Source organism: Typopeltis vanoorti, chromosome 10 (genome assembly GCF_054136105.1).
Source record: "Typopeltis vanoorti isolate ZY-2024b chromosome 10, IOZ_Tvanoo_1.0, whole genome shotgun sequence".
NCBI classification, from domain to species: Eukaryota; Metazoa; Arthropoda; class Arachnida; order Uropygi; family Thelyphonidae; genus Typopeltis; species Typopeltis vanoorti.
This window is the reverse complement of record NC_143558.1, coordinates 5,388,262-5,410,098: the sequence shown is the minus strand read 5'-3', so window position 1 is coordinate 5,410,098 and position 21,837 is coordinate 5,388,262.

Genomic DNA, 21,837 nt, shown 5'->3' with positions numbered 1-21,837 from the left:
TTGACGACATTTTTATTATATGGAGTCACGGGCATACATCTCTCACAGATTTTCTTCAACATCTTAACCAGCATCCTAATATAAAATTCACTGCCAAACAAGAACGAACTGCCTTCCTTTCCTGGATGTAATTCTTACACGATGCTCTGATAGATTTAAAATCTCTATATACCGAAAACCAACTCATACTAACAGATATCTGCACTGTCAATCTCATCACTTTCCACCACAAAAGCTCGGAACTATTTCTACCTTAGGACACAGAGCACGATCTCTTTTAAATGAACCAGATGAGCTCCAAAAATAAATTAATTACCTTTCTCTTATCTTTAAACAAAATAGATATTCTGAAAAATCGATTAAGAAATTTCTTCAGGATCCTCCTAAGCAGTGTACTACGGAAATTACCCATTTTAAAGGTGGCATCTCCATCCCATACATTAGTTAAGTCTCCAATAAATTGGCTAAAGTCCAATTTATTGGAGAATACAACATCAGGATGTTTATCACTACACTTTCTAAAATCCGTTCTCTTATAAGCCATCCGAAGCCTCCTCATCACAACCTAAAATATCCAGGTGAATACAAATTATGGTGCGATTGTAATATTCCTTATTTTGGACAGACTAACAAATCTATTGAACTACGTATAGAAGAACATAAGAGAGACATCGCCTATAAAAAGATCACATGCATCTGCGCTATCCAGTCATGTTTTTTTCTCAAACAATCCTCATGATGATCTACAAAGTCACTCAGTTTGCTGGGATAAACCCGAAAACATTTTTCGCTGCAGTGATGAGTTTGAAAGGAAAATCGTAGAATCCAGGGAAATCCTCCTTAATCCTGAACATTTGAACAGCAATTTAAGTTACAACATCCCTGATAGCCATGCTGCAGTTGTTCAATTCTGGCGTTCACGAGAACTTACAAGCACGCATGCAACAACCAATGGCGCTTTGGATAGAACAACATAAAAAATACAACGTTTTTTATGTCAATTATGTATTGCATGTTTGCCTGTAATTCTCAGTTTTTTGTAACTTCAAGTTTTATTATTGCGTTCTACCTTTAGTGGATACCCGATGAAGGCTGTAAAAGGCTGAAACTGGTTGCATAATTTTAATTAAAACTAAATATTTTATCTCGGTTTAAAGTCATGAAATATATATTTTTAAAATGTACCATAACAACCTAATAGAAGCTCAAGAATACACACACACACACACACACACACACACACATATATATATATATATATATATATATATAAATATATATATATATAAATATATATATATTTAGAATAACCAAGTTATTTTATAATAAACTATAATTTATTATTATAATAAACTTATAATAATAAAGGTTCTTAAAGTTCTTAAAAGAACTGGGCGATGGACTGAGTCCTTGACTCTTTATCCCGTCATCTGAATGAAGTAAATCTGTATGGATAGAGTGTTATTGAGCTAAAAAGCTCTAGTCATGGCTGGGTAACGGCAATAGCCGAGCCTCAGTTAAAATTTCATTGGCTATAGCATTGCCATTTGTCACCCTGTAAGTCCTAAAAAGGACTTTTCCAGGAATCAGGTGTTCATTCCTTCACACCTAATAATAAAGGTTGACAATTGACAATTGACATTTATGTCTTTAAGGGTGAAGCAAGATGCTTTTCATATTCCCCGCTATCTGTCGTGGTTACAGTGAGGGTAAAATTTACGAGCAGTTTGCTCGCCCTGAATGGGCATGGAGATTATGCATCGTTATAGGAGGCTAATATAGTTTTTGGTCTTCTATATTTGAATATGTCCGTTGGCTCATATGCTGCAGCTTGTTGAATCAAATCATTGGGGTGTGTGGACGTCTTTAGAAAAAACTTGGAAGCTAAGGATTGTAGATAAGAGAGAATATATGGAATATTTGTGTCTCTATGGAGCTGGCTGTTTCTAACATACCACGGGGCGTTCAGAATCATTCTCAAGCACTTGTTCTGCACACGCTGAATCTTGATAATGTTAGCGTTAGAGGTGTGGCTCCAGGCTGGAGAGGCATAGGTGATTATGGGACGAATCGTCATCTGGTAAAGTTGCAATTTGATTCTGTTGCTGAGCTTGCTATTTCTATTAATTAGCGGGTAAATCTGAGCTATGGCTTTAGATGCTTTTGCACATGCAGACTTGATATGTTGGTTGAAAGATAGCTTTTTGTCGAGAATTACACCCAGGTAATTTGTTTCTGTCTGCCAGGGAATTTTAGTATTGAATAGTAACACATCTCCTGCAGGAGACATTGGCCTTTTTGAGAAAAGAACCGCTGAGCTTTTCAGGGGGTTGACTTCCAATCTCCACCTAGAGAACCAACCCTCCAGCTTTAGAATGTTTTCTTGAAGCTTTCTAGTAACGAAGTGGGGTCTGAGGGATCTGGTTAGTATTGCCGTATCGTCCGCATACAGCGCTAAAATGGAAGTCATCGGATTGTGAGGGATGTCTGACATGTATACAGAAAACAGCAATGGAGCCAGTAGAGATCCCTGTGGCACTCCAGCAAAGATATGGCGCTGGGACGATATAGAACCGTTAATTTTAACTTGCATTGATCTATTCTGAAGATATGAACGGATTAGATGAACCATTTTTAGTGAGATGCCGGCTGAGATAAGTTTGTGCAGGAGTCCAAAATGCCAGATTTTATCAAATGCTTTAGATAGGTCTAGGAAAACAGCTCCTGTGTACTGGCGCCAGTTGTAGCTGGTGATGATATATTCCACAATTCTATGGATTTGCTGGGTAGTACTATGGTGTTGCCGAAAACCAAACTGTTCTTTAGGGAGGATGTTTAGGTCATTTATTGAGGTTTGGAGTCGTGAGAGGATGACCTTCTCTGCAATCTTACCCAGGTTGGAGATGAGACTGATTGGACGATAATTCTGCCGTAAGTGTGGGTCTTTGCCTGGCTTATGTATAGGAATCACATCAGCCAGTTTCCAGGTGGAAGGAAAATAGTGAAGTCTTAAGATTGCATTTATTATACTGGTCAGATGCACTATAGCTTTTCGAGGCAGCAGCTTGATCACCCTGTTTGAGATGCTGTCTGGTCCAGGAGCTTTATTGTTCTTAAGTTTTTTAATAATATCATATAATTCAACAGGTGATGCGGGTGCAATATGATCAGCACTGGTATCCGGGAGGTTTAGTGCATGTCTAACCTGTCTGTGGATTTTATACAGATGATTGAAATCAATGTTGTTATAAGATGGTTTGCACTGATCCTCAAGATTTTTAAGTATGGCTTCTGCCTTATCTGCATCTGTGTGGATTAGGCCCTGGTTTGAGATTATAGGGGGGAGGGATCTGTTTTTGTTTTTGATGTTTCTCAGTAGGCCCCAGATAGAGTGATCAATAGGTGAGATAGAGGCTAACTTTTTATCCCAAACTTCGTTTCTATGCGTTTTAAGTGCATCTCTTACTGCTCCATTCAATCTATTAAGCACTGTCTTATCCTGAGGAGCGCGAGTGTTACGAAATCTCTTCCTAGCTCTGTTCTTCTCTCTGATCAGGTCCATAATGTCCTCAGGCAAACGATCAGGCTTGGGAACAGGTTTCTGGAAGGTTGCAACCATTATAGCGGACTTAATCTGTTGGGTGAGGCTAGTCACTGCAGAATCCACATCTTCTGGTGTGCATATGTGTGGGACGGGTCCTATTTGATCCCGAAGTGCTTTAGACAATCTCTCCCACGATATGCCTGAATGAGGAGGAGACAGGCATTCTTGTTCTCCCAATTGCAGTAGAATTGGGTTGTGATCCGACGACAGCTCGTTTAGTGATGTAAGGCTGTACTGTAGTTTAATGTCTTGCAGGATGGCTATATCCAAGATGTCAGCAGTGCCAGATGTACTGAGATGAGTTGGTTCGGTAGGTCCAGCCACAACAGCATGGTTTAATCCTGTGTAGCTAGAAAGGATACGACCATTTTTGTTAGTGGATTTACTGTTCCAAGCAGGATGCTTTGCATTGAGGTCTCCAGCGATGATGATCGGTCCTTTTACTCCAAGGATGGCATCCAGATCTGAGGTCAATAATGTCTTTAATGGGGGGTTGTAAGCAGAAAAAATTTTGAGGTTCCCAATTGAGTTTGTGAGAACATTGATTCCTGTGATTTCGAGGTTGGTGGTAGTAGGGTTGGTTATTGAGTGATGATTGATATAGCTTTTGATAAGAGTGGCTGTACCTCCACCTCTATACCCAAGCCTGTCGTTTCTGTAAATCTGATACCCTCTGATTTTCAGGGTGTCAGCAGGCCTCAGGTGAGTTTCATTAATTAGCAGTATATCTGGGTTGTATCTATTATTAAATTCCTGGATTTCTAATAGTTTGTTTTTTATACCGTTGGCATTCCAACCGATAATCCTAAGAGAGTTTGGGACGATTTTTTTCCTATGCATCAGAGAGTGCAGATAATATGGATTGGGTTTGCTGTAGGAATCTTTTTGTGACACTTAAGGATGGATTTGAGTTGCTGAAATCCTGGAGCATGTTTGCAAGAGAAGAGGTGATAACAGCTGATAGATTTGAGTGTGGAGTATTCCGGTTCTGGGTTTGTACTATCTGTTTGGAGCGGGCCACATCAGCATATGTTCTTACTTGATGTTGAAGATTCGTTTTCTTAAGGGGCTCAGTTAATGATGGGCGAGCACCAGTTGTCATGTTCTCACTCTTGGAGAACTGAGTAGCCTGAGCTTCAGGAACTCTCGCATTAGATGACGAGGTAGATTGATGACTGGGATCATTCCATCTGTTTTTGGGATGATGCATACACCCTCTATAATTAGCAGGGTGGGGACCCCCACAATTAGCGCACTTAGCCGGGGTGGTTTTTGGCTTGGCGCAGGTGTTTGTGGGGTGATTCTCGCCACATTTTACGCATCTGAACTGAGCTTTGCATAGCTTCTGGGCATGGCCAAATTTTTGGCACCGGTGGCACTGCCCAGAAGATGATTTCTTTCTCAATGGTTCTGTGGTGATTTTGAGTCCACAGATTGATTTTAAATTATAAATGTCTTTGTAGATGTTATGAATTTCTACTAAGACTAAAGGCATAGGTGTCTTATTTGATCTAAACATTCTAGTGACCTTTATGGGGGGTAGTTCCTGTAGGTTAAGGTCAGTAACTATTTCATCTGTGTCAATATCCTCAGAGACTCCTCGTAAGACTACTTTCAGATTTTTTTCAGAGGCAAGTGAAAATGTGTGATATTGGGTTCCTCTAGTATCCAGTTCCTTTGTAAGGTTTCTATAGTCAGCCACCGTGGTGGGCTGAATTCGTATTCCCTCGTCTGCATTTTTAGCAGACGTGTAATGAATTTGTGAATTTGCCATGATGGTTCTGAGTGTTGTCCATCTCTGCTTTTCCCTTAGGATAATCGGTGGCACCTTTTCATTGTGGGAAACAGAGGGATCTGAAATGGGAACATCCTCTTCCATACCAACAACATTTGTTGATTCAGCAGCAAGAATTTTTCTCTTCCTACGTGCGTGAGTTTCTTCTTGATCAGAAGGATTAGAGGTAGAGACAACTAGATTGAGTTTTTCCTCCACTTGTGGGGAGTCTTCATTTTCCTCAACTTCAACTTCAGGTGAGGAATACAAATTTAAGTAGCCGGGCCAATCCCGTTCAAACTTTTTGAGGAGCTTTTTAATAAAACTGAGTGCTAGCTTTTTATCGAGTGACTCAATAATAGTGTCGGGGTCAATCATGCTAGTAGGCCATGTCAACTTGAACTTCTTTTGTAGTTTATCAATGAGTTCAAGAGCTGGCTCTCTTTCGAGCAGATCAGCAAATACGTCCAGGTCAGGCACGCTCATATCGATTTAGTTGCGTATGTGCGTTAATAAAATATCCCGCAGGTCTAAAGACCTGCCAGCAGAAGTTTTTGTAAAATATCCCGCAGCCGCAAAGGACTACCAGCAATATCAAGCATAGGCGCGTCAACTAGCAACAAGATGTTAAAATACAACAACGACACTAATGGCAGTAGGCCTAGCGTATCGCCTTTGCGAAGTCAGTTGACTTACCTTGTATGGGAAATAAAATGTAAAATGCCTGTTTATTGCGGCAAGCAAATAACTGATATTACTAATGAATATAAGCATAAATCTCTGAAAACTTATCAGTCAAATACACAATTCACCATCAATAACACACGACACAAAACACTAACACGCGAGCCGCCATTTTTCCACACCGCTGAAAAAAAAAAAACGATTGTAGCCATCCAGCGTTCGTCGCTTATATATATAATAAAGGTTATAGTAATACGGAGCATTATCAACTTTACCTATAGAAATTGCAACAAGGTGTTTATATTTTTAATAAAAATCTCTGGAGGAGATATAGATGTAATAAATTTTTTAACTTGGGGATATTGTATATTAGGATAACCAAGTTATTTTATAAACTTGGTTATTTTAACTCCTAATCCCAAGTATGCAAACAATTAAGTTTGCATATTTGGGATTAGAATACTAAGAATAGTGATCAGAGCTTTATCCACCTTTACAATGAGTTGCCCTGCTGTTGTATCATCTTTAGACTTGAACTTTGTTGCAGGCGCAAACTTAATTGTTTGCATTCTTGGGATTAGGAGTTAAAATAACCAAGTTTATGAAATAACTTGGTTATCCTAATATACAATATCCCCAAGTTAAAAAAATTATTACACACACACACACACACACACACACACACACACCGGGTGATTATAAAATAACGTCAAGTGTTCAGAGCCCTCTAGCGAGTAATGTATTGGACGTAACACACCAATATTCGGTAGACGTACACAGTGGAACATGGGGATTCGATTTAACGAAAAAAAAATAGTACCAAAAGTCGCCAACAGGGGAAATTTTTGCGCTGTTTACAGAGTAAAATGCATTAATTTGCATTATCGTGTTTCTTGTGAGCGATCATGCAATAAAAGGAAAGCCTGTGAGATTTCTTATCATTCGTAGACGAACTGCTTTTCGATGCCTCTTACCTTACGTGAGATTGCTTTGTTAATCAAACTCTATTATCAGCAGAACAATAGCCAGTGCTTGTCTTCGTGATTTTCGGCGTATGAAAAATTTACGAAAAGGACCGATTAGCGTAACAAACTTACGAAAACTGATTCGGCGATTTGAAACTACTGGAACTCTAGCAGTGCAGGTATGCAGGGGACGCAAACCAATCAACCACCAACAAGTTGTGATTGATTGGTTATGTGTATGCGATATCCCGGCAAACAGATATCGCATACACAACGGTATGGAAAATCCTACATCAGATGTTGAAGTTTTACCCCTATAAAATCAGTCATGGTCAAGAATTGCGCCCTGGTGATGCGACCACACGAATCGACTTAACTTTGAGATTCTTAGCGCGCATGGCAGTGGATGATGCATGGCCGTGGCAGATTTTATGCAGTGACGAAGCGCACGTTTATTTGAACGGCGATATTAACGCACGCAACTGTCGCATTTGGGCTGCAAATAATCCGCACGTGTGTCTGCAGATGCCTACCACTCGCCCAAAGTCATTCGTACATGTGGATTTACGGCATCTTTTATCATCGGTCCATACTTTTACGAGGAAAATAGCGAAAATGGACCAGTGACCTATTCCGTCAATGCTAACAGGTATGCCAATATGCTACAGAAGTTTGTGGTTCCACAACTGCAGCAAAGAGGATGTCTCGATTCGATCATCTTCATGTAGGATGGTGCACCACCCCACATCGGACTTCAGGTACAGCGCGTTTTGCGACAACATTTCTCTGACAGAAGAATCATTAGTCATGCATTTCCCGTGCCATGGCCACCGAGATCGCCTAATCTCAATCCTTGTGACTTTTGGATGTGGGGATTTCTTAAAAGCATTGTGTATCAAGGACATGTACCCGATATTCCAACTTTGAAAGATCGAATAACGTTACACGTGAGACAAATCAATTCCGATATGTTGCGAGCCACTGTGGAAAATGTCGTGCACCGTATGCAGTTCCTGGAACATCAGAATGGTGGTTATATTGAACATTTGTAATTAACAATAAACGTCATGAAATTGATGTGTGCTGTCTCTCCTTTGTCATTAAGTCATTCATTAGTCACACCTACTAAAATTAATTTGGCAGAGCCAAAATTTCCCCTGTTGGCGACTTTCGGTACTTCTTTTTTTTTTCTTTCGCTAAATCGAATCCCCATGTTCCACTGTATACGTCCACAGAATATTGGTGTATTTCGTCCAATACATTACTCGCTAGAGGGCTCTGAACATGTGACGTTATTTTATAATCACCCGGTATATTGGAGTTCATATTTACTCGGTTAATAATGTTATGAATATTAAAATGGTTTAAATGACTATAACACAGAGATTAAAAAAGAATAAGGTTTAATCGTTTCGTTGAAAAAATGAACTTCCCAATACAGAGAATTATATAAAAAATAACAGAAACATTGTAAACATGGTGTGTAGTACAGGTGCGCACTTGGATCGAGAAACGAATGAAAAAACGACAATGAAGAAAGATTTGAGCCAACTTGACGGCTGCTATTTTAATACAGATAATACGTGAGATGGTATAATCTCAGGAACAACCTTTTTTGAATTCGTGAATAAAACAAGACGGATTTCTTGTTCAGAAGTGGCACAACTCATTTCCCATCTTCCAGCTTTTCTCTCTCTACGTCATCAACGATATAGCTGGAATGGAATCAGTGGCCACTCAGGATTTAATCTTGGGGGGGGGGGAGTTGAGTAGACGATTTGAGAATACACACTACGCATCGCACATGACTGAGCATCTGTAATGATCGCTTATTCATAAGTAGTACAGAAATAGAAGACACAACATAAATAAAAATTGAAAAAATTGAATTTTAATTAGGAAAAGATTTTTGGAAATGTTTCTAGTGTTTTTTGTCCTTTTTCTTTGGGGATGCCAGGATCCCTTGGCTCCCCACCCCTGGGTGCGCCACTGGCTGGAATATACTAATGATAAATTTCCCTCGTGGATTACTGTATTTCCCAAAACTCTCGATAACCACTAGAAAGCACAAACATTCCTGCATTTTGCGTCATCGGTGTTCTGGGGAAAAAATACCTCGGATACGCTTTGCTTCAGAAGCTTAAAAAATTTCAAGCTTTTCTGTTTAGTCTCTAGAGCACGGTTTCCGGAACACGTACGAAAAATAATAATAACAAAAAAAAACGAAAAAATCCTTAGCACACCCACGGGATGAATGTACTATACGTTCACAACCTTTCCTGGATGGGAGTCATATAAAAAAAAGAAATGAATAAATAAATATAAATCACATCCTCGTAGCGTAGTTTGAAGTACTACGATATGTGCATCTCGACTGAAAAAGACTTGGGTCCGATTGTTGTGATGACACAAGGAACACTTGCACTCGTTGGAAAGAAGTCAACAGACATCCCTTTCCCTCCCCTCTATGGGCAAGGTACATCTTACAATGTAACCAGTCACGTGTTTGTAATCGGTATAAATTGGTGGAATATGATGCTCTCAAGTTTGTGCAAATGCGTCCACATGAAATGGCTGCGAGAAGGGAACTGATGGAGTTTGAAAGAGGCGTTGTGATAGTTCGGCCATCCCAGGTCAATAATCAGTCTTATCATTGCGAGATGAAAGCGCAGGGAGTTAACTGCAAGTGATACCTGCAGTGGACGACTCACCGAACATGACCGTAGGGTGCTACGAAGGGTAATATGCAAAAACCTCAATTTGTCGGCCGACACCTGGAATATGGAGTTCCGGGCATTGACTGGAAGACGAATCTGCACAAAAACATTCAAAAAAAAAAGGCTTATAACATGGGTTTTCTTGGTAGGACCATAATATGCAAGCCCCATTACCCGAACCAACATGCAACATCATTTTCAATGATGCTGAGAGCATGTAAAATGGGATATGGAAGCTTGGAAAGCTGTGTTATGTAGCGGCGAATCATGCCACACTCTCTACCAAGCAGATGAAAAGGTGTGGGTGCGGCGGATGCCTCGTGATTCGCTTACCAGAGTGCGTAACCCCATCTATGAAATTCGGAGGTGGCGATGTGATGGTATGGTAATGTTTTGGCCTTTCATCTCTGTTTTTGGTGCCACAAACATTGAATTCCGAAGGGTATCTGAACATTCTGGAGGATGTAATTTTTCCCAGTTTATGGCATTTTTGTGGAACTGGCCATTGTCTTTTTCAGTAATACAATGCACTGCATCATAAAGCTGCTGCTGTAACTGCATGGTCTGTGAAGATGAACTTCACTGTACTTGACTGGCCTCCATAGAGCTGGGATCTCACTCCTGTTGAACATTTGTGGGATTAATTAACTGGAGCGCTGGGTAAGATCAACTGACGTTGGCCTCATAACAGTCCAGGACCTCATTACATGCCTACAGGAAGAATGGTCCAAAATCCCCATTGATCAGTATCGTACTATTGTGGAAAATACCCTGTAGGATTGCTGCAGTCATCGCAGTGGAAGGAGGTCCTACACCTTAAGGATGATGCCATGGCTGTTTCTCACACTAGTGTCTGTTGACTTCCTTCCAAGCATTGTATATGGACTTTTTTTTACAACGGAAAATATATCACTCAAGGTACCATGATTTTACATTCGCAAAACAAACCAGCTGGACAGTACACAATTTAAATACAAACTAAAATGTATACTTACTGAGCTGTTTGCTTGTTTTCGAATTACACCCGACCTCTCTGGACACAATATATTATTCCCGTTAATTGCGTACATTCTTCTTGTTGATTTGCTTGTTTGAGTGAAGAAAACCTCTTCCTACTCCTTATGAGATCAGCTACATGACCTTCACATATGCTGCTAACAAATAGTGAACTGAACTCATAGCCTTAAATCCTTTCAGATTTAAATGCTAACCAATCCAACCCAATGATTTAATGGTATGGTTTAATACAAACTTTATTTATGAATAAATGAATAGGATGTAATACACAGGATTAATAGAAGCGTTAATTCTACTGTGTAATCCAGATATGCTTAGTGAAAACTTGGCATGCCGGTCCCAAGCCCGGATAAATGGGGAGGGTTGAGCACAGGGCTAGCAACCCAGTCTCAGAAGAAGAAAAAAATGCTATGCAAACTGAAACCTTCCAAAATGTGATACTAGATGAAGAAAATAGAACACGAACTGCCACCTGTGAAAGCCCTTGTGGGTAAGCAGAGGTGTGGAAGGAAGTGACAGACACCTTACCAAAAGACAAGATTAGCCTGGGATGTTAGAACTATGTTTGAAACTGGGAAGACATACCAAGTCTCAAGAGTTCTAGGAAAATACAGATTAGAAATAATTGGGTTAAGCGAAACGAGATGGACGGGAACTGGAAAAATCAAATTAAACTCTGGTCACTATTTAATCTACTCTGGGAACCAAAATAAGAATGACTACACAAAGGGAGTGCACTAATGATGACAAAGAAAGCTCATAGTGCACTAATGGAGGGGCACCCAATATCCGAAAGAACACTAAACGCTAGATTTAAAGCCGGCAAGCAGAACATCACAATAACTGCTATAAATGCACCAACAAATGATGTGATCCAGGAAGAAAATGATACTTTTTATAACATACTACAGAGAAGTATAGAAGCAACAAATAAAAAAGATATGCAACTTATAATTGGAGACTTTAATGCTAAGGTTGGAAATGATAACAAAGAAACTGTTAGGGGAAACTATGCAGAAGGACAAATAAATGAAAATGGAGAGATGTATATATAATATCTCTTCATTATATATACTTATAGACGTTTGTATGTTCAATCAGCTTGTAATAGGAGGGAGTCTCTTCCAACATAAAAAAATACATAAGTGGACATGGATAGCACCAGATAGAAAGACAAAGAACCAAATATACCATATACTTATAACAAGGAATTGGAGGAAATCTTTCCTAGATGTCAGAGTTAAAAGAGGAGCTGAGGCAGGCATATTCAGATCATTTTTTCCTAACAGCCACCATAAAAATATTTAAAAATAAACAAGCAGTGCACAATAGGAAGTGGTTTAGAATTAAATAACTCAAAAACAAAGAGATTAAGAATAAATTTATAACAACTCTACAGGATAAATGGGATAAACTCGAAAAAAGAGAAGGCGATAACATAGAGGGAAAATGGACTAAGATTAAAGACATACTAATAAGCACATCAGAAAAGATATTGGGATTTCGAACTAATACAGACAAAGAATGGATATCAGAAAACACAATTAAAAGTAGAGGAGGGAGATAGAATAAAAGAGAAACTGTTACAGATTGGCGAAAATGTTGAACAAGAACAAACAGAAAGATATAAAGCAATTAACCAAGAAATAAAAAGAAGTGCAAGAAATGATAAAAGAAAATACATAGAGAATCTAGCACAAGAGGCAGAGGATGATGCATATATAAATGATACTAGAAAGTTGTATGACATTACAAGGAAATTACGTGGAAAAAGAAAACAAATGAATAGTTCCGATATAAAACAAAGAAGGAAAAGTATTACTAAATGAAAAAGAACAGATAAATAGATGAGTGGAATTCTTCTCGGAGAAATTTCAAGAAATGACTGATGGTGACCAGAGTCTACAATTAAATGAATAAATGCATCATTAGATATAAATTTCAACGAAATAACAAAAATAGAAATTACAAAAGCAATAACTCAGATCAAAACAGGTAAAGCACCAGGAGCAGACAACATACCAGGCGATATACTAAAAGCAAATCGAAACTTATAGAAGAGATATTATATCCCTTACTAAATGAGATATGGCAGAAAAAAGAGTGGCCTAAGGAATGGAATAGTGGATTACTGGTTAAAATTACTCCAAAAAGGGAACCTATCTGAATGCAAAAATTGGAGACGTATAACATTGCTGAGTGTTATAAGTAAAATACCAGCAAGGATAATACTAGAAAGAATCAAAATAGAAATAGAAAAACAACTAAGACCAGAACAGGCAGGGTTTAGAGCCAATAAATCATGCGCCGACCACATTGCTATTTTACGAATTATCATAGAACAATCATTGGAATGGGTCAAGCTTATATTTAAATTTTATCGCTTTTGAACAAGCTTTCGACAGTATAAAGAGATCTTTCCTATGGAAATTACTTAGACATTATGGACACCCAAAAAAAAAATAAGAAGAATAATTAAAAAATGTATGAAGATTTCGAAATTAAAATAATACATGGAAATACCCTCTCAGACCCATTGAAAACAAAGACAGGAGTAAGGCAAGATTGTATGCTCTCCCCTACTATGCTTTTAATTGTCATAGACGCTGATGAGAAAAGTATCTCATGGAAATACAAGATTACAATGATTACTTCAAAACCAACTCCATGATCTAGATTTTGCAGATATGTGCTTACTTTCACAGAACCAACATATAGAACAAAAAACAACAATACTTGTAGAAACAGCCAAAAAAAGTTGGTCTTAAGATAAATACGAACCTAAGAAGTAGAACAGTTTATATACCTTGGTTCAATAGTATCAATGAAAGGAGGACCTACTGAAGATATAAATAGAAGGAAACAATTGGCTTATTCAACTTTCAACCAACTTAGAAATATTGGGGAAAACAAGAATCTACCCTATATCCAAAAAAAAAAAAAAAAAAAAAAATCAGCTAACGCCTATTTGTTCTCGTATAGGGAGTAGGCGGGGCCGTTTTACCCTATCTAACTTCTTGGAGACTGAGTGGGCAGTTCAATCTCCACTGGTAGCCAATCAGAGAGATAGCTGGCCTAAGGCTATCACTGATTCGATTCATCGGTATGCAGTGAAGAAGGCGGCAAGCTAGTGCAGCCATCTCGTGGTCCCTAACCCTAACACAATATATTTTTTTTAATGTCTGAAAAATAATGTGGGTTGGACGGTCGATTTTATTGAGATTATGGGATGAAAAACCCGAGTTTCCGGGAGAAAAAACCCGCTAGCCTGTGCCAAAGATCGACTAACTCGGGAACCGGTCGAAAAAAGGCTTAGAAAAATTTCCTCTAGTTAGCGACTAGATTTGAACCACCAAATCCTTTCTTCGTGCGGTCAAGTGCCGTAAAGTGCAAACACCACTTCTACTGAGCTACACAGGCTCTTACCCTATATCTACTCTATGATAAGCCTTTTTTTGTAACTCAGGGCTACCCTGAGTGTCGAGTCTTCAAAATTCAAGAACAGGCATACCAGTCTGAAACTCGGGGGGGCTGGGCGGCATATGCGCCAGGGGGAAGGATCCCCCTTTCGAGTCATCTGAATTCAAAGAGAACCGGCCTACCAGTCCAGAACTTGGGGAGGGGGGCGCCGTTCATTTACAACCAGTTCCAACTAGTTGTAAATGAACATAATAACATACTTGATGCAATAACGTGAGGACCAGCATCAAAAAAAAAATACTGCTCATCTACAGCATATATAAAACTTCCTATATTTGCTTATATATAACAGTGATATTGCTGTTCCATGAGTGTGCACCACAGTGGTGACCCGTGAAGTTTAGTGGGGGTGCTGCCTATACAAACTTTTAAAAAATCATTTTAAACTATTTTGTATAGGTAGCACCTTCACGGGTGGCCACTGATGGACCTCACACCCTTTCAATATACACCCCTTATATATATATGTAAGTGGGTTTTTCCTCCCATAAACTCAAGAAAATCGACCGTAGTACCCGCATTATTTCAAATAGTAACATATCTTGTTAGGGTTAAGTACCAAGAGATGGCAGCACTTGTTTGCCAGCCTCTTCAACAGCTACTATATAATTAGTGATAGGCATGGGCCAGCTATCTCTAATTGGCTACCGGTGGAGATTGAACAGCCCACTCAGTCTCCAAAAGCTAGATAGGGTATAAAGGCCTCGCCTACTCCCTATAAGGGAATAAAAGGCGTCAGCTGATTTTTTATATATATATATATATATGAGTCTGTGCAAAGACATAATTTTTTAATAAATCATAAAACATAACTTAATTGGCATGAATAATTAAAACAAATATATTTGATAAATCAGTGGGTTTATGAATTCTTGCATTATCCATGATAATCCAAGGCAAACGTAAAGGATTATCGTGTATGATTTTAAAGAGTTCAAACATGAAAGTATTAAATTTTTCAGCATCCCATGTACTGTTTTCAATTGTAAAATACCCTTGACTTAATGTAAAATGTCCTTAATTTATTGCAAATGCTATATTTAGGGTTTTTAGTTTCTAATTTAATAAATAACATTCATTTTACATTATTCAAAAATATTCCTTAATAATGAAAAGAGCCGTATGCAGCTCCAGAGCCGCAGGGTTCCGACTGCTGATTTGAATTGATCAAGTACCGTGATTTGTGAAAAATGGATGAAAATTTCGTGTAGTGATTAAAATTACTTTTTGAAAGGCAAAACGGCTCAGGAAACCAAAGCTAAGCTTGATAAACATTATGGTGAGTCTGCACCTTCGATTAGAACGATTTTATAAGTGGTTTAGTAATTTTCGAAGTGGCCATGAGCATAAGTGACGCTGAACGTTCTGGACGCCCTGTTGAGGTCACTACTCCAGAAATTATTGAAAAAAATCCATGATATGGTGATGGATAATAGAAGAGTGAAGGTGTGTGAAATTGCTAAGGCTGTGGGCATCTCGAATGACCACATACATATTTTACATGAACATTTACATGTGAGAAAACTACCTGCAAGATGGGTGCTGGGCTTGCTCACAATGAATCTAAAGCATCATGTGAACTGTTGCAAGGATAGCTTGAAGCTGTTTCAACAGAATCCAGAGGAATTTTTGCATCGTTTTGTAATAGTGGAGGAAGACATGGAAACATGTCTTCATAAACTTCTTGGAAAAAGGCAAATCAATTACCAGAGCATATTATGTCTTTGCTGGATCGTTTAAATAATGAAATAAAGGAAAAACGACCACACTTGGTGAAAAAGATTTTTTTCACCACGACAATGCACCCACTCACACTTCTGCAATTGTGACTGCAAAATTCTTTGATTTACGCTACGAAGTCCTTTTGCATCCCCCGTACTCTCCAGATTTGGCTCCCTTGGATTACCATTTGTTTCCAAACATGAAAAAATGGCTGACAGGAAAGAGATTTTCAAACGATGAAGTGATTGCCGAAACAACTGCCTATTTTGAAGTTTGACAAACGTTAGATTAAGCGACCTCAAAGGAGACTGTTGAAAAATAAAAAAAAATTCCAAACAAATTTTCATTTTTGCATGGACTTATCAAACAACCCTCGTGTATAATATATATATATATATTGCAATTTCTTCCTGATATATAATTTTTGCTTCTGTCTGTATCTTCTGATTATTTTCCATCTGACCACTTTTGCGATTACTTCATGTGCTTATTTCGATTAATGCATCTTTAAATATTCTTATATGAAATGATAAAATACAGTCTATTTCGCTTCTCGTTTATCCATTTGAATTCATCGCTGTCCATTATTGATTTGGTCTCTTCTTAAAATCAGTTGTTATAGCATTCGATTGATTCTACATCATAAAGTTTAACATATTTCTTCTTTCATTTCGTTTTGGCATTCCATTTTTTCCTTGCAACTTTTAAGTTCATTTTTATTTTTTCCACCAAAATCTCTTAATATTGTGATTGTAGGTTTCTGCTATAATATAATATAATACACTAAAAAGAATTCTTCAACTTCTTAACTGCTGGTTGGTGGATAATTTGTATTCATATATAAATACGAATCCGTCAATGTGCTTCATGTTTTATTCCCCTACAGGAAGTAGGCAAGCCTGTATCTTTTGGAGACTGAAGGGAAGGGTAAATCTCCACTGGCAGCCAATCAGAGATAGCTGGCCCAAGACTATCTCAAATCATAAACTGCATCTGATGAAGAGACAGTGGACAGGTGTCGCCTTCTTCTATTCCCCAATCCTAACACTATATTTTTGTCTGAAAGTGTGGTTTGTACGGTCAATTTTCTTGAGCTTTCAGGGCAAAAAAATTCACTAGCCATGGCAGAGACCTCAATAAAGGTTCAAACCGGTCTGGGAAGTGGCCCTTACCATAACACAAAGCATTATACATGTCTGTGACATGTGCGCTACATTATGGGACTAAGGCAATTCATTTGAAGTTATTGCAAATTGTTGACAAACTGGGCCATCACAAGTCAATAATCAGTGATACCATACTGAGATGAAAGCACAGATAATCAACTGCTAGTGTTACTCACAGTGGATCACCTACCACACTCGCCAAACGTGGGAATATTATTTACATATTATTCCTCATAGCAACCTTCATATCCTCCAGATTCAGACGTCAGCTGACATGCTGAATGTGGAGTTCTGGGCAGCGACAGGAATACAAATTTGTACAAAAACATTAAGAAACAAAGCTCACATGGGTTTCCATGGTAGGACCACAACGTGCAAGCCCAACATTACCTGAACTAATATGCAGCATCATCTGCAGTGGTGGAAAGAGTGTACAATGGGACATGGAAGCTTGTAAAGGTGGATTAAGGAGGGATGAATCAGGCTACACCCTCTACCGAGCAGAGGGTGGAGCTTGACAGGTGTGGTGGATGTCTTACAAGTGGATATGAACATATACAAGAGTGAATAACCCAACTATGAAATTCAGAGGTGGTGGAGTGATGGTATGGTCCTATTTTTTCTGTTTGTTTGGCTTTGGACCTCTGTGTTGCCATGAGCATTGAACTCTGACAGGTATCTGATCATTCTGGACAATGCAATGCTTCCTACCTTGAAGGGTTTCTGTAGAACTAACCATTGTTTCTAGCAGCACTGTGCCATAAGGCTACTCCGTAAATGCATGGTTTGTAGATATGAACATTACTACACTTCACCTCCACAGAGCCCTGATCTCAACCCTATTGAACATCTGCAGGATGAACTGAAGCATCAGGTGAGGTCAAGAGACATTTGCCCCACAACAGTTCAGGACTTCTTTACATGCCTACAGGAAGATTGGTCCAAAACTCCCATTGATTGCTATCATATACTTGTGGAAAGATGCCTGATAGGATTGCTGTAGTCATTGAAGTGAACTGAGGTCCTATTAAGGTGGGTACTATATAGCTGTTGACTATAGTCTTTTGTCTTCTTTCCAAGCACTGTATATATACCTAGTTCCAGAATGCAATTATGATGGTTAAATCGTCATTTGCAATTGGATATTTAGCAGAGAATATCTACAGCATTAATCTTTTGTAGGTGAGATTGACAAGAATAAAAAATACAAGCATAACTAATTATGAGAACAATGGAGATTAGAGCTTCAGTTCTCAACATTCCTTATAAGCTAGACACTCCCACCTTTTCCTGATTCACTTGCTTGAATAAAAGAATAAAATGATCTAAAGATAAGTCTCCCAAATGTTTGGCAAATTAATGCAACCATACTTTTTCAGGTTAGGAGAATTTTGTGTAGCTCTGGGCTGATTCTAAAAATAATCTTTCTGACCTGTAACAACTTCTAAATAGCACACTGGTTTTCTTCCATCTAATCTGTGTGAAGGAATGTCCACCAAAGAAGCATGGTCTGCCAGTCCAAACTTCATCATCATACGTATCAAGAATTTAGGCCTAGTATGGCCTGTTCCGGCCTTAGAAGTCATCGTTGAAGAGGACGTCCTGGTTTTCTTTTTCCTAATGGCTTGTTTTGGTAATCTTTTTGTTTTCATTCTTTGAACGCGTTCCATCCATTTATGTTTATATTTTTTAATTTTTTCAATTACTGGTTCTTGGTTTAATTCTTTCATAATATCTTCGTTTCTTTTGTGATCAAATAGGGTATACTTTGCAGTTTTTCTCATAAACTTCATTTCTGCTGTTGTTAATCTTTGTCTTTTTGTTTTATTGTCCAGATTTCGCTTCCATACATTAAGACCGGTAGGGCTAACGTATTGTATACTTTTAGCCTGGTTTGTTTTTGAACTAGGTTTGGTTTAAATATAGTTAATTACTCCTGTTATTTTTAAATATTTTGCAATTTTTATGTTTATATCTTTTTCATAAGTGATCATACATCCTAGGTAGTTAAATGAATTCACCTGTTCTAAGACCTTGTTATCTATTACTATTTTAGTTCTTGCTGGATCTTGTCCGTTAAAGGCCATAGTTTTTGATTTTTCCATTGATATTATCATACCATAATCTTTGGATATCTCATTTAGATTTAAAATAGCTTTCTGTAAGTTATCTTCAGAATTTGTAATTATTTGGATGTCTGCAAAGAGGAGAGTGTTTAAGTTAACTGTAGATGAAAGTTTAATTCCTTGATGTAAATTTTTACTCCATTTTATTATTATTTCATTTAAGTAGATGATATTAAAAAGAGTTGCTGAGAGGGGATATCCCTGTCAGACCCCTTGGTTTATCTCTCTTGTATATGATAGATCATGATTTAATTTTATTTGTATTTGATTATTTTCATATATACTTATGACAGCTTTTAGGATATTATTTGATATTTGTCTTTCTTTTAATATGTTTCTTTAACTTTGTCAAATGCTTTTTCAAAGTCAATAAATGCAATATGTGTTTCTAAATTATATTCTCTTCTTTTCTCTATTATTAATTTTAGGCAGAAGGCTGGGTCTATATATGATCGTCCTTTTCTAAATCCATTTTGTACCTCTAGAATAAAGTTTTCGGAATATTTCATTAGTTTGTTATTTAAGATTCTGCTATATATTTTGTAACATGAATTTAGTATACTGATAACTCTATAGTTAGTTTTTAGGGTCATCTCAATTACCTTTCTTAAAGATAGGAATCACAATTGCTTTTTTCCATTCTATTGGGGGGGGGGGGATATACCAGTTGAGTAAATTTTATTTAAGAATAATAAGAGTCTTCCTTTGAATCTTGTTCCTGCGTATTTATATAATTCTGAACCTAGCTTATCTTCTCCAGGTGATTTTCCGTTTCTTGTTTCTTTCAGGCTGATTTCTAATTCTTCTTTAGTTATTTCCTTTTCATTAATTATTTGCCAATTGTCTTTTTAAAAATATTTTTCTGTCCACAATTCTGTGTAGTAATTTAGAAATTCTTCTAATTTCAATTCACTGTTTAATTTTATGTTTTCTTTGGTATCTGCATTTAAATGTTTCAAAATTTTATATACATTGGGTCTTATTTTATATAAATAATGTTCTAAATTAGAAACAAATTTATTCCATGATTCTCTATGTCTTTTTTCTGACTTCTCTTTTAGCTATAGCTCTTATTCTTTTATATTCTATTTCATCTTCTAATCTTTTTCTGCTTAACCATTTGTGATAGGCTTCTTTTTTCTTTTTGATTATTTCTTTGATTGTATCATCCCAGATCTTCAGTTTTTTCCTTTTATTGAATTTTTTGGTCTTTCCTAAGCTTTCATTTGCTGCTGCATTTAGTATCGTTTTTATATTAAGCCATTCTATTTCTATTTCTTCATTTTGTTTTATTTTATCTAGATACTGTTAATTCTTTGTTCATATAGCCATTGTACATTTGTTTCATTCAATAGTCTAGTTTTATAAACAAATGTTTCAATTTTTCTTTCTGTTCTTGTTACTTGTAGCCATTTAGGTGGTAATCTTAATTTTATTTTAACAAGGAAGTGGTCACTGCTTATTTCATATCCTCTGTGAACTCTAACATCTAGTGAAAATTTGATGTCTTTTCATTTAATATGAAGTAATCTAATATTGATTTCCATCCTCTTGCTGTCCAAGTATATTTATGTATGTCTTTATGTTTATAGAAGGAATTCATTATTTTTAGGTTATTATAAACTACAAAGTCAATCAGTTTTTTACCATTCTGTTTAGAGTGTGTTCTCCATGTATTCCTATATTATTATTAATTTTCGTGTTTCCAATTCTTGCATTTAAGTCTCCTGCTAAAATTATGTAATCATTTTTATTTATTTTATTATATATGTTTTGTAGCTGATTATAAAAATCAATATTATCTTGTTCTCTTCCCTCTTCTGGGGCATATAAACCAATTATTGTTAAATAGCCTCTATCTATTTTTATTCTAGCTTCTATTATTCTTTCATTCCATAATTTATAATGTTTTAACTGTTTTGAAAGGGAGTTATGAATCCAAATCATGACTCCTGCTTGGGCTCTTTGGTCTCTGTCGACTCCACTGTATATCACATTAAACTTTTCAGTTCTCATAGTTCCTTTTAATTTCTTTTTTGTTTCAGTGATTACTGCTATTTTAAAATTTCTTTCATTTAATAACTGGTCTAATTCTATTTCTTTATATGCTATTCCTCTTACATTCCAGTTTGCTATGTGTATTATATTTTGTCGTTTCCATTTTCGTTTTCCCTTTTCCATTCCAGGGTCGTTTCCCATAGATTCAATCCGATTATCTTTTTCTGTCAGCTTACAAGTATGGTTATGTTCTCCATGTCAGGGGACTAGCCTGACGATGGATATTGCCATAATAATAGTAATGAATGTATTTTTTATGTTCTCCAAGGTGAATATTAACAGATCTTGTTAACTACAGCATGCTGCGTAGTGCTCTGAAGATGCTGGTTTGAAATCCAGCAAAATATAAGGCAGTTAATAAACATTTTTTATAAATTAGTTCATTTGGTGTTGTTAATACTGTTAAAAGAAGTTCTAAAATCCTTCCTAATAACCCCAAAGTTTTCTGTATTCCTTCTTCAAAACTTTCAGGGAATATAACCAGCATAAGAAGTCCCATTGCTCTATTTCTACTTTGAATTTTG